Source organism: Mixophyes fleayi, chromosome 4 (genome assembly GCF_038048845.1).
Source record: "Mixophyes fleayi isolate aMixFle1 chromosome 4, aMixFle1.hap1, whole genome shotgun sequence".
NCBI lineage: Eukaryota > Metazoa > Chordata > Amphibia > Anura > Limnodynastidae > Mixophyes > Mixophyes fleayi.
This window is the reverse complement of record NC_134405.1, coordinates 164,289,946-164,302,589: the sequence shown is the minus strand read 5'-3', so window position 1 is coordinate 164,302,589 and position 12,644 is coordinate 164,289,946. Positions and strand designations below refer to the sequence as shown.

General features: G+C 37.3%; 1 protein-coding gene across 4 annotated transcripts in view; it reads left to right on the top strand.

Annotated features, from left to right (window-relative positions):
* The window catches only part of RELN (reelin), a 447,264-nt gene that overhangs the window by 298,791 nt on the left and 135,829 nt on the right, over positions 1-12,644 (top strand). The window lies entirely within an intron of this gene.

The window sequence follows — 12,644 nt, the reverse complement described above, 5'->3', positions numbered from 1 at the left end:
TACTCCTAACGAAATCTTCTCTTTTTTTTAAATACAATTTATTAATTTTTCAAATATAAAGGTATAGGGTACAGAAAGAGAAAATAGGGGAATGAAGTGAGACTCAAAACAGTATAAAAGCAATGTCAATCAATCACTATTCAAGAAATGGGGTACAGAACATTTTATGGAACCAAATTGGTATACATATAGCTAGGGAATAAAACATTAGGTGGCTTATATTAAGTAAAATGCTATCTCCGAGCATGTACAGGGGAATCTGCATTGCAGTGGAGAGAGGGAGGGAAGTGGGGAAAACAATGGATGATACTTTTGTAGTATAGGAACATGATCTTGATGGGAGGAAGGAACAAAGATCGAGTGCGTGCTAGTCGAATGCTCAGAAACTGTAATGAGGGGTCAAAATATTTTATTATGTCAGAGGGCCTCATTATGGTCAATCCAAGACAAAATGCTACAGGATTTATTGGAGTATTATATATTCAAGTGATTGGGTCTGTCTGATTGTGTTAATTAGAGCATTGCTATAGAACAGCTCAGGTTTCTTCAACTGAGCTGTAGATAACAGTTGGCCGCATTCCAAATGTGAGGGAATTGGATTTGTATGTGATGGGGACATCAGGTAGAGTTCTGGGTAGGTGAGTAAAGGACAAACAGGAAGGAAGATGAAGACGAGACAGAATGTATTAAGGGTATGTACTTTATTCCAATAAACCTTAATTATAGGAAATGAACACCATGGGCCTGAGTCATTAAGGAGAGAAAAGCAAAAAAAAAGGAGTAAGTTTGCTCCTGGACAATCCATGTTACAATGCAAGTGGTTGAAATTAGTTTATTATTTTGCACATAAGTTAAATACTGGCTGTTTTTGTCATGTAGCACACAAGTACTTGATAGCTTTATATTTATATTGAAACTTAAAGAGGATTATTCAATTGACCACAAGTTTGTTTTTTTCCCGCAGCGTTAAAAAAAACCAAAAAAAACACACAGGTTTTTAACTGCTATAGTGACCGTTTTTAGTTAACGCAGCGTTAAAACTCATGCAATTCAATTGAAAAAGAGGGAACGCTGCCCCCGCATGTTAATCATTGGTGTTTGCGAGTTTTTAGGGGAGTGAAGGGGAGTGTTTAACGTATAACATGTATAACACAATATAAGGACTGGCATACATTTTCATACATTGGTTGTGTAATGCGATCTATTCTATTTGATAAGTTACAGTACTTTTTTTAGCATATTTTTTTATTTCACAATTTTTTACTATAGAATCATCTATATCATGTCAAAACACATTAGTACATACATATTTGTACTAAAAACATACATAAATTTATTAAACTAGTGTTTTTTATTTTTATTTTGTTTTATGGGGGGGTTTTTTTCATAATTTTTTCACAAGAAAATCAATTTTTACATGTTATGCATTAGTGATAAACATAGTTTATCTTTTTTTTTTCATTATTACTTGATTTCAAATAGTTTTCTTAGGTTTTTTATTTTTAGCACACCCCAAAGAGAGGCGAGATAAAAGAGCATACTGGCCTGTTTAACGCGCCACATTAAAAAACAATTGAATAGCTTTTAACGCGGCGGGCTCTCAACCACCCTATACTTTCACTAGACCTTCTACTGGAGCGCGAGAGGACCGTTTCATGAAAAAAAACGGAGCGTTAAAAATGGAATTAAATCACGGTTAAAGTTAATCCACTTGAAAATTACAAAAAAAGTGTTATTGAATTTTTTAGAAAAGCATATTACAAACATAGCAGTGGTTGCAGAGTACATACAGCAGATCAGTTATATTGAACAATCCACCTGTCCTCACATTTTTTTTTTAAATCAGGTAAAATTTTATTGCATTTTCCTTTTTTTTTTTTTTTTTTTATAACATTTTAAACAACAAAAAAGCCCATAACATTGGGCTTAATCCCCAATTATAACCCACACAGTGTTACAGGTATTATCAAGTAACCATACATAATAGTATCACAAAAGAAAAAACATTGACATTCAGATATACAAGCCAAGGTATGTACACCTCCCACCATTTCAAGATGCAATGAAATAATATTACAGTTTTGATAATACAGAATATAATCGTTGACGTTAATGACTCAACAATAGGCGGCTGGATGTCTGCCCCGAGCATTGCATTAGGAGAGCTCCACCTCCCTCAACCCTTCTGTAACATATGGGGATATCCTCCACCTATACCATATTCTTTCATACTTATCCACTAGTTTCCTGCTGGTGTACATGAACCTTTCATGGCCGACTGTATCGTTAACAAGGTCAATCCAGCTACTCAAAGTCGGGCCTTTAGGTGCCATCCATTTTCTAGCTATCGCCACCTTTGCCAACATAAGTAACGTGTTGATAAGCAGTCTAATAAGTCTACGGGTTTTTTTGTTTAAGCCCAAACCGAATATAGAGAGTTTTGGAGTCAAGGCCACCACTCCCACCTCCAGTCTTTTAATACAATCCTCCACCTTTCCCCAAAAGGATGAAACCAGCGGACATTCCCAGAGCATATGCCAAAAATCTCCTTTTTCACTCTTACACTTGGGACACAACACCCTCTGACCCCCACTAAACTTAGAAAGCCGAAGAGGGGTGAGATACGCTCTGTGTAACAGAAAAAAATGGACCTGTCCTCACATTTTAAATTTACCTCCCCCTGTAATTCAACATGGTTTTGCCAAGGTGCAAAATTACTCCTTTTTTTATGCTTTGGTCTCCTTAATTACTCAGGCCCCATATGTGGGCCAGGATGACCTCAGACTCACAATTCCTCCAACAGACATCTGACAATGTCGGAAAAATTGCATGTGATGTACCATCTAAGAATATTGTGTCTGTTTTCTCCTTAATATGCACACTGATGGAGTTCTTAGCCTTGTTATCTGCTATATTTGCCAATTCCTTAGGATCCAAGATCTCCCCTATGTCCATTTTCCGCTTGAGTTTGTGTGGGTCTTTCATACTTTGATTATGGGATATTTATAAGCTATAAAAATTTGATAAGAACCCTTTAAAATCAGACCTGGCAAGGCAGAAGCTTTCAAATAGGGAGTACTGTTTAGCACTGCTGGAAATTGTCAGGGTGGAGTGTAAGTGCTTGAACTGGAGATACTGGAAGAACCTATGGGATGGAATTCTGGAGCTGTCCTGGAGCGCACAGAACTCAGGGAAGATGTGAATAGTGAATAATATCACAAATACATTTTATATTGTTCCTAATCCAGTCCCCAAAAGCCGTGCAAAGGGGGGATATGCCAGGCTGTTCCACGGCAGGATCATATATTTAGGATTGTTTATCAATTTGTAGATACAACCTTGTAATGGGGGGAGCGGCGCAAGTGGAGATCTATGTTTAGATGTCATCCAATATAGCGAATTTGGGGAATGCAGGCCAAGAAAGCCTGCTTCAAGATCCACCCATACTCGCAAGTGTGCATGTACTTGGGTCAAGACAGCCTGGGTGAGGTGAGCAGCTAATTAATACTTCTGTAGGTTAGGTAAACCCAAGCCACCATCTATAGGGTGTTTAAACAAGCTCCGCAAGAGAACCCAACCAAACAAACCTAAAAATATTTGGTTGGAGAATCTTCAGAAAAACAGAGGGACAGCATTTATGCGGCCTATCCAAGAGATATACATACCATTCCACCTCTAGAGATCTCTCTTAATAGTCTCCATAAGTGGATAAGTGGGGCAAAATTAGCAGCATAGAGCTGCTCATAAGTTTTGTCAGATGGACACTGTCGGGTGCCGTCCCCATGCTCTTCCGTCCGCACAGGGAAGGACAATTTCTCTCCTGCATCACAGGAAGCCGCGTCTGGCTGCTTAGCAAGGGAGAATCCAAGAGGAGTGTCAGGAGTAACCGAGTCCAAAATCAGGAAGTCAGATTGAAGGTAATGCAAGTACATAAACGCCTGGAAATATGAGATCTAACATTTTGAGTACTTAGTCATGCCCTTCAGGTTGTGTAACACGCCAGCCTTCTTTCAGTCGTTTAATGAGATATTCAGAGATCTTCTTTATGTATTTGTGGTAGTATATATTGCCGATATTGAAATTTTTTCTCCAGATTTACCTTTGCATCCTCCACCAACATCAACTTTTTTGTAAGTTAGTAAAATGCATTTTCGAAGTATTCCAAGTTCCCTTTTTGGGATATTTGGTATTCGGGACCAGGTTATGTGTGGATCCTGAGAAGGTTGCTGTCATTACTAACTGGCCTTTACCTCTAGACCAAAAAGCCATCCAAAGGTTCTTAGGATTTGCAAATTAATATCGACAGTTTATTAAGCACTTTTCTTCTATTACCGCACCAATCCGTGCTCTCACTCAGAAGTCTGCAAATCCCAAGGTGTGGCTTCCTGAAGCCATGACTGCCTTCAATACCTGAGAAAAGGTTTGTTTCCCATACCCGGTGCTTTCGCAACCCATTCAGCATGAACCATCCTTAAAAGAAGTGGACGCTTCTTCCTTTGGAATTGGTGCTGTTCTTTTTCATAAATCTTCCACAAGAAAACATCTGCCTTGCGGGTTCTTCTCTAAAAACTTCTCTCCAAGTGAAAGAAATTGTGGTATCGGGGATAAGGAGCTACTAGTGCTTAAAGCTTCTTTAGAAGAGAGGTGGCATCTCCTCGAGGAAGCCATCCACCCTGTGACCACTGATCACAAAAACCTTATATTTCTCCAAGAGGTTAAGTGTTCCGCATCAAGGTCGTTAAGCATCCTTCTTTGGTTGTTTCAACCTTATTCTCACTTATCAACCAAGTTTCAAGAATTTCCAGGCTGATGCTTTATCGCGGTCTTTTGATCACTCCTATACTCTTCCTTTCCCCCAGCCTCAACCCATCCTCGATTCTGCCAGAATTGTAGACCCGATGAAGACCTCTTATAGAACACCTCCCCCTGGTTGTTCTTTTGTGGAATTCCACCTTTGACACAAAATTCTCTGTCGGGCTCATGCGTCAAAAATTGCTGGCCATTCAGGAGTCAAGTCATCCATCTCAATGTACGCAAATTTGTGTCAGCTTGCATCATCTGCACCCAACACAAAAATTCTATAAGTTCTCCACTTGATCTCTTCCATCCACTTCCGATCTCTGATCACGCCTGGTCCAGGTTATCAATGGATTTTATCACAGACCTTCCTCCCAGTGTGGGCTACAACACTATTTGGGTGGTCATAGACCGCTTCTCCAAGATGGCACATTTTAACCCTTTGGTCAGTTTACCTTCCGCCTCTCAGTTGGCACTCATCTTCATAAAAGAGATTTTTAGACTTCATGGTTGTGCTCAACAAGTTATTTCCAACCGTGGCATCTAATTCGTTTCACATTTTTGGAAAGCTTTTTGCAGAAGTATGGGCATAGAATTAAAATTCTCCTCAGACTATCATACACAAACTAATGGCCAAATAGAATAGGTGAATCAGGACCTGGAGAGTTTTTTATGATTATTATTATTATTATCATTTATTTGTTAGGCACCACAAGGTTTCCGCAGCACCGCACATAGTACAAACAGTAGACTATACAGGGTATAACAGTACAGAAAATAAACAAAAAGTACCAATACTTCAGAAACTCCAGGCAGGCAGATGCAATAGACACGGAGCAGAATAACGGGTAGAGATACAGGAGGGAAGAGGGCCCTGCTCATTTGAGCTTACATCCTAAAGGAGGGTTGACAGACCAGGCACAAGAGGAGCCGGTTGAGGCAATGGGAGAGAGGGGAGAATGAGCGGAGGAGATAGGGGTTAAGTGGATGGGTGGTAGGCTTTGAGAAAGAGGTGAGTTTTGAGTGCACGTTTGAAGGAGACACAGAGTGGGAGAGAGGCGTATGATGTTTTTCTTCAGAAAATCAAGACAATTGGAATGATCTTTTCCCCTGGGCCAAGTTTTCCCATAATAACCACATTCATCAGTCCTCTGGTTCCTCCCGCTTCTTTGTGGTTTTTGGTACCCACCTCATCATGCCTGTCTTCAAAATATTTAAAAAATAGTTACCATTGAACAATGCTTTATTGAAAGAATAAAGCATTTTTTTCATCCATTTTCTTTCTGAGATGGCAATAACAGAACAAGTAATGCTTGTTGCATAGGCTTCCCATACTTTGTTGGAAATTATTTATAGCTCCTTCTAAGGTGCTCGTAGAGTCTGTGATTCTGACAGCTTATTTGGTCATTTTAGACCCAATTGACTATAAATCAAAATGTATTTGACCTTAGGTTAAACAGTGCCATTGGTGGATTGATCTTGAATTGTGTCACCTCACCTTTTAGATAGCTCTGTATAAGACCTGCAAAACTTTTTCTTTGTTTTGTTTTGCCAACCGTTCCAAATTTGGAGCACAAGCTCTACTATTGCGCACAGGCCCACTAAATTCATAAAGTGCCCCTTCTTCATTTTCATGATTCTTGATCAATCATGAGCAACTTCCATCAGTTTCTTTAAACTGCAACCTTATATGTACCTTATCTAGTCAAATTTATTAGTGTGCTTATAAAAGGTGCAGTTCCTCCGAAGGGGTCAGTTGAGTTTGAACAGTGTTTGAGTCAAAATGTTGATCCATCAATGTATGTTGAACATGCAACTATTAAGAACCCTTATCTGTGCTTTTAACAGTCTCCTTATTCACTAAATTAATTGTGCATCTTGAGCATGATTTGGAATACGCAGTATTCACATGAATCTATTATCACCTGTATAGGCTTGAATGAGTGAACGCATGGCAAATGGTTACATCCTGACCTGCTGTTGTTGTGGTATATGCTTGTAGTAGCCCTTAGAAGAAATTGACCACTGCCAAAGGATATTGCTAGTTATTTTCATTAGGAAAAGCCCAATGTAGTACTCTTCTCAGTTTACCTGTGGGTTTCACAAGTGGTCACTTTCTAACTTCTGAATAAAGTTGGTAGTTCCCTGGCACAGAGAAAGTAATGAATGGTGAAATAAATACAATATTCATTGCAAACTTGTAATCATGTCAATAGGAAAAAAAACATAAATCATATAAGACAACCTTGGTCCGGATCAAAATATACATTAAGCCAATAAGATCCAGTGTGTGAAAAAATTAGTGATTAAAATGCCCTGCTTGCTTAAAAGCATTAATCAGTAACTAATGTGAAGCTGGTTGTAAAGCACACACATATATCCAAAGCCAAAGTACAAAAGTCCATCCCTTAGGCTAGGTCATATATCAGAAAAAGTTTAAATAGAATTGCAGACTCACCCCAATTGATGATCGCTGTGAAGGTAAAAAAATACTCCAAAAGACTCATCGATAGCGGGGAAATGGTTCCGTTCCTAAGGTTGCGCAGGGACCAGAAGGCACCAATAGTTGTTCTTCTCCCCTAAATGGGTTTACAATGTATTTTCCCTTCACTTTCCACTCACTTGTTCTCCAACATTGGTAACCTTGTTGTTAGGCTTTTGAAGACTTCCCAAATATAAGTGAAGTCCTCCAAATTGCCTTCCATATTGATCCCTTTTTCCACTGCTTGTAGTTGTGCATATTGGTTTGATTCTCCATGTCCTAGCAATTACATGATCGTTTCATCTGTTGATCTGAATGATGTTGCAACTCATATCATTTGGTTTCCTTGGATAGTAGCAAATACATATGTAAACTACAGATTGGACTTGGGAAGTTGGTCATAAGGAGCTACCTCAACAAATGGAAATATCTGCACTTCTTCAGGGTTTATGTGTTTAGGTGGGTCTTGGAATGTCACTGCCCATGCCATACAGTCCTGTAATGTAGAAATATATATAGCTTTGTAGATTGCCATGTTCCTGCAGGTATCATTTCTCAACTCAATTTGATTTAACTCTTGTATTCTTGAATTCTCTTTATAATAAACTAGCTGTAAAATTGCGTACTGAAAACCTTTGAAAGAACATGTGGCATTTTTATTGCATACTGTTGCAATGGTATTCTAATTCTGTTTGTTTGGAAAAAGTGGAAGATGCAGTTATTACAATATTATTATTACTATTATTTCTCCTGTATTATTATTACTTATAGCTATACTCCGCAGGCTAGTGGCACAACGGGCAGATAAAAATGTGCAAAAACAAACTTGATATAAACATTACATTAGATATATTATCTAAAGCCAGTGCTACAATAATTCCATGTAAGGCTTTAAATATTCTTTAGATCTTACTGAAAATATGTTGATTGCATGTTCTTTTTGTTCTTGGAATATGAATAGGTAGATTTGTCTCGTATAGGTCAGGGATGCACCTGCTCAGTAATCTAGACCACAAACCACAATAAGTCAAGCAATCCTTTCAATGTACTTTTAAAGTACTGATGAGTCTGCTTGGGATTTATGTCCCATATCGTAGAGTACTAAGGGGATTCATTATGCACTGCTTTCGGCTGAGGATCCATATATTTCACATAATGAAAAGGAGTGAGACATGCATTATGCATCATTCAGATCACACACGTCTGTTTGTAGGTTGTGTTTGGTATTACAAAGTACTGTGGCCTCATTCATAAATCTGCCATCAGTGTGATGAAATTCCTAGATTGGAAGTCTGACATTTAATACTATAAGCTTACAGCCACACAGTCATTTGTGGAGATCATAGTAATAATTAAAGAATATCTATTTAACTTAAGTGTTCTGTTAACATTGCTTAGATAATAAGTGGCTGGGACATTTTTTTATTTTTTTTTAAATATAATAAACCATGTATTTTTGATGCGAATGGCAATAATGTATGAGACAGATGACAACACAATTATATATTTTCATTTTGATTGATGCATTTGAGGAATTCTTAGCCTGAAACAAAATTATTGTAATATTTTAAAATTAGACAGTCTGGCAGAATTTATTTTAATAAAATACATTATAATAAAATAAATATTCTAACCATATATTTACACTATTGTGACATTTTTAAAACACTATGTTGTCACAAAGTGTGCACTACATTCTAAATGAGATCTTTCTTATCTTATTACTCTGTTGGCATATTGCAAATACAACACAATGAAGACTGCTATATGATTTAGGACTGGTTTCTATGTATATTGTTAAATGCCAATGAGTAGTAGAAGATATTTGCTTTAAATGCTGTATTGAGAATGCTTTACACACTTGATCCCAAGTCCTGAGAAGGACTAGGAATAATCCAGCCCATATATTAATGGAGTAAGAAGTGTGTGTGAGAGACAGATAACAGTACTAGTGTAATCTGTATTCATTAAGCAGTCAGAGATGACTCATAAATCAAGCATTTTAATCTAATTGCTAGGGGGGATTTTACCCACTGATGAATCACACCCGCAAGTTATTATTGAATATCTGGGCCTTACCATACTGTATCTTGTTCCCAATTGCAATATTGATAAATATAGAAAAACTGCTTAAAAGAGATGGGAGTTATACAGAAGGCATACAATATAAAGGCAATTACTGTACATCCGTTTTTATTCACTGTATTTTTTATGGTATAGAATTAGAAACTGTCACTATGCAATGGTGCTGCTCTAGTAATACAGGTGTCATTATGGTGCAAGATGTAGTAATACAGTTTTGGGGTATATAGAAAAGCTATTTTAGTTGTTGCGGAATGGTAAGTTGACTGACGTTATGGGTCTGATTTATCTTCGGAATGTAAGATCTGTTGCGTGCCGAATTTCGCTGCACGTGCTCAGAAACAGACTTTACTCCAGTGAAAACAATTGCATCCAATTCAAGACCGAATGCAAATGACAATTCAGACTACCTACGTGGGTAGTGTACAGTTAGGGCATGCCGAGGTGGAGCGTACACATTCGAGCTCTGGGTATCTCTGAAGTACATGTTCACATTGCATTCCAGGATGAATCAGGCCCTATATGTCCGATTATTCCTGTTTCCATCATGGATAAGGAATAGGATATGTGTGTGAGGCTGCAACAGGCAGTAAAATAGTTTAGGACAGTTTTGGAGTGTGGCAATAGACTGGTGTTGCAAAGCTGCCTGTTGACCCAGATTCCCAAACAATTGTTTTTTCTTGTCAAGGATTTAATGATTCACAGGTACAAGATTAAAGATAGTTTTGCTGTATTGGACATCCAAAATGGCAGGTATCTTTTATATACTGAGCAAACTTTATAAAAAAAAGTAGTATCCCTATTTTCAGTTTCAGAAAAATTGTAGACCCAATACTGCCTAGATGACGATAATAACGATTGAGTCAAATGCAGATGACCTCTGTGAGAAGGGTTCATTGTATTTTTAACACATTATTATGGAAGAAGAATAAAAACTGCAGTGGTATATTATTTACTTGATTATATCTGCTGTATAGTGGCATATTAAATAGCAGTTTATTGTGGTGCACTATTGCTTTGCCTTATATCTAGGTGAGTTTCACTGAAAACATTTTTCTATAATGAAAGCTTTCCAGCGGGAGGACCTTAATTGCTTGTCATAATATGACAAATGTTTTACTTGTTACCTGCGACCGGGTTTGGGCAAAAACAAACCAATGAGTGATTTAGTGATTATTAAAGCAGGTGACATTGCTTCCACTGTGTGGTATGTTTGTTCTACTCCTATATACAGTAATTGCTGTAGGAGATTAGATATTATTCTTAATATTCTTTGCCGTTTGTCAAGTGCATGTTTGTTGTCATAGCTGCCACAGCAAATCAAATGACCTTGTGCACTCTGCTGCACCCTTAGGAATGGATTTGGCTCTAATTTCCATACAATGAAAGCAAATGTTTCAACCTTACAGGAATCCATAATTTTTTTTTTACAAGATTAAGTTTGAAGAATAATGCAAATAAATGTGTTCCATCTAAAGTTCTTTACCTGTACATACAAACAGAGAGTAGAGACATGCAGTTATTGGGAAGCATACTATAGTATGGTTGTTGTTGTAAGACATGTATCACATTGTATAATGTATTTCTTTGTCATTTATTGTGTTTAGTGTTGAGATTTTAGAGTAGAGAAGATTGTTTATTGTAGTTTTTAAATGAAGTTGTAGATTTACAAGGGTCAAAGCTTTTTTTTTAACCTGTTTTTTAGTTAACTTCTCAGCAAAGAAATAAGAAGATAGTAGTGTCTCATATCAGACTAACTATGAGTAATATATTTCAAATACACTTTAAGAAGCAGGAAATATAATATTAGATAAAGATTTCATAAAAGTACAGCTTTTAGGTTTAGTGGCAAACCTTCAAGTGTGGGTAATATATTCCACTTTTTTAAAGAAAAAATGCAATTCCTATTAAATGGAAACTTCCAGTGTTGGATTTTGCTTTTCCTCATTAGAGCAGAACTACCATGTAATAAAAAGTGATAGCTGCCCCCCTCCCCCAAACCCTAGGAAAACAGCTGCACAAAACAGCCCCCGGGGCTCTGAATCCATTCCTATTACAGCTTCAGGCTGAAGGGCAGGTTGTGGCTTGTGATTGGTCCTCGTGCTCTACTGCCATTTAAAGGGGGTTCATTTATTTGATTTGCTGTTTCTGTATTGCATCATATAGCAGCCCCTGGATCTCAGTCTGGAGGCAGGGGAGGAATGCACTAAAGCCTTTTACTATTGCAGTTTTAATCAAGCTCTATCTCTATAAAATATGACATTTATCAATCTGTCCACAGATTGGGAAGTTTGGATAACTGAGCCCCCAGTCCATTCCATCTCTCAAGATTTAGATAGGTACTCCTCTCTACCTGATATCTCTTTCCCTGAGTATACGATCTCTTCCACGTGACCGTTGGTACTTCCTGGAGTGAACTTCAGGTTTATGGTTACTGTACTGGGTTTGTTTATTTTTTATTTCTCTTAAATACTTTTTATGCAGTTGTGATATTTGTGTGATAAATTTATCTGGCAAGTTATTATGGCAGTATCCCTGTGCATACTTGTGTAACTTTTATAAATAAATGTTCCTTAAACTTGGTTAGTGGTTTACAGTTATTATTTCACATGTTTTCATGTTCCCAGAGAACATTGTTATAAGTCACTCCACTTACCTCCAAAACCAAGAAGTAAGAGCTGCTGCATAATTCCCCACCGCCAGTAATAGCCATCCAGAGAGAATATTAGTATTGGTCAGTAGCAGCTGGTCTCTTGAGTGAAAGTTGGAATGAAACAAATAGACCATTACATTTTGAAGAAATACCTACACTAAGGAACTTGGCCTTTCTAGTTATAACCATGAATTACTTTCCCCTGAGCAGTCATATGACAACGTGTCAGTGCTCCTAACCTAGCAAATTTTTTGCCACTTGATTTTCCTAAAGGTATACAATAAAATATATAGGCATATGTTAAATTATTTTGTACAAAGAACTATTCCTGCAGATTATTTATATATGCTCCAATAAAGTAGAGTCATGTCAATTTACCATGACAATGGTAGCAAACCAACATGTTACCAAGCTAAGTATCTCTCATGAGTAGACATATTTTATTCAGTTATTTCTGTTACAGAAGAAGAATTTCTCAGTATATTGTGCAAAAACACAAACGTAAGCTGCCCAAACTGTTTTATATTCTTTATTACCAATAGTATAAAAACACATAGGCATAATATACAGGGTGATCCATAAGTGTGGAAATACCATTTTAAAACACAAATGAGTAAGGAAATATAAATC